The sequence below is a fragment of the Eumetopias jubatus genome, unplaced genomic scaffold (genome assembly GCF_037043125.1).
Source record: "Eumetopias jubatus isolate StellerSeaLion01/CBP00866 unplaced genomic scaffold, mEumJub1_p1.0 scaffold_13, whole genome shotgun sequence".
NCBI classification, from domain to species: domain Eukaryota; kingdom Metazoa; phylum Chordata; class Mammalia; order Carnivora; family Otariidae; genus Eumetopias; species Eumetopias jubatus.
The window spans coordinates 63,618,187-63,620,195 of NW_028274819.1; the positions used below are offsets into that span (position 1 = coordinate 63,618,187).

Consider the following 2,009-nt stretch of genomic DNA (forward strand, 5'->3'; position numbering starts at 1 on the left):
TTGCTTCAGGCCCTTCTTATCCTTCATGAAGATACTGAGGAATTCCTTTAGGACAATCCACTGCTTTAGAAGGATATAACTGTTTGTTTGCAGATAGACAGGTAGACAGACAGACAGATATGTTGCATAGTAACTGCCAAAACTAAATTTTATTAGTGGTCTCCTAGGGCAGGAGGATATGTGTACTAGGGGGATAAGGCATAAGGAGTGACTGATAATGGTTATGGAGTTTTTTGAGGGAGTGATGAAAATGTTCTAAACTTAGAATGCAGTAATAGTTGCATGACTGTATGAATATACTAAAAATCAATGAATTGTATACTTTAAATGGGTGAATTTTATGGTATGTGAACTATAAAGATTTTTTAAAACTCTTTTATGTACACTATATTTTTGCATCCTTAAGTATCCATCTACTGTTGTTCTGATCTTTAGATCCCAAGCAGTTCTTTCATTCATTCAGTTCATATGTAATAAATGCTTGCCACTCGTCAGATACCATGCTAGGCACTAGGGATATAAAAAGAACAAGGAAATCATGGTCCCCACTTTTATAGCTTACAATCTCATAAAAAAAATAGATTAAGTGGCTCTTTTTCGTGGCGCCTCGGAGGCGGTAGGCTGCTTCAGGATGAAGCTGAACATCTCTTTCCCAGCTACTGGCTGCCAGAAACTCATTGAAGTGGACGATGAACGCAAACTTCGTACCTTTTATGAGAAGCGTATGGCCACAGAAGTTGCTGCTGATGCTCTGGGTGAAGAATGGAAGGGTTATGTGGTCCGAATCAGTGGTGGCAATGACAAACAGGGCTTCCCCATGAAGCAGGGTGTCTTGACCCATGGTCGTGTCCGCCTGCTGCTGAGTAAGGGGCATTCCTGCTATAGACCAAGGCGGACTGGAGAGAGAAAGCGCAAATCCGTTCGGGGTTGCATTGTGGATGCCAATCTCAGCGTTCTCAACTTGGTCATTGTAAAAAAAGGGGAGAAGGATATTCCTGGACTCACTGATACTACTGTGCCTCGTCGCCTGGGGCCCAAAAGAGCCAGCAGAATCCGCAAACTTTTCAATCTCTCTAAAGAAGATGATGTCCACCAGTATGTTGTGAGAAAGCCCCTAAACAAAGAAGGGAAGAAACCTAGAACCAAAGCGCCTAAGATTCAGCGTCTTGTTACTCCACGAGTCCTCCAGCACAAACGGCGGCGTATTGCTTTGCAGAAGCAGCGCACTAAGAAAAATAAGGAAGAGGCTGCAGAATATGCTAAACTTTTGGCCAAGAGAATGAAGGAGGCCAAAGAAAAACACCAGGAACAGATTGCCAAGAGACGGAGGCTGTCCTCTCTGAGAGCCTCTACCTCTGAGTCCAGTCAAAAATGAGATTTTCTATGAGTGACAAATAAATACGATCAGACATCAAAAAAAAATAGATAAAGTGATAATAAAGATAAATAAATAAATAAATAAATAAATAAATAAATAAAGATAAATAGTTACTCTGAAAGGTATATACTTATACCTATACTGTATACTTATAGAGTGCTATGCCTAACCAATAGTCACTGTAATAGTTACCAAGGTAGTTACCACAGTAGTTATTAAATGCAGAAAATGTTGTCCTTCCCACATGTACCCCAATGTTTATTGCAGCAATGTCCACAATAGCCAAACTATGGAAAGTGCCAAGGTGTCCATCAACAGATGAATGGATAAAGATGTGTATGTATATATACACATACACAATGGAATATTATGCAGCCATCAAAAAATGAAATCCTGCCATTTGCAATGACGTGGATGGAACTAGAGGGTATTATGCTAAAAGAAATAAGTCAATCAGAGAAAGACAAGTATCATATGATCTCAGTGATATGAGGAATTTGAGAAACAAGACAGAGGATCATAGGGGAAGGGAGGGAAAAATGAAACAAGATGAAACCAGAGAGGGAGACAAACCATAAGAGACTCAATCTTAGGAAACAAACTTAGGATTGCTGGAGTGGAGTGGGGTCGG

The 2,009-nt window shown here is 40.3% G+C and overlaps 1 pseudogene; it reads left to right on the plus strand.

Annotated features, from left to right (window-relative positions):
- Positions 1 to 600: 600 nt before the first annotated feature.
- On the plus strand, positions 601 to 1,390 carry LOC114226607 (small ribosomal subunit protein eS6 pseudogene; annotated as a pseudogene).
- The last annotated feature ends 619 nt before the right edge of the window (positions 1,391 to 2,009 follow it).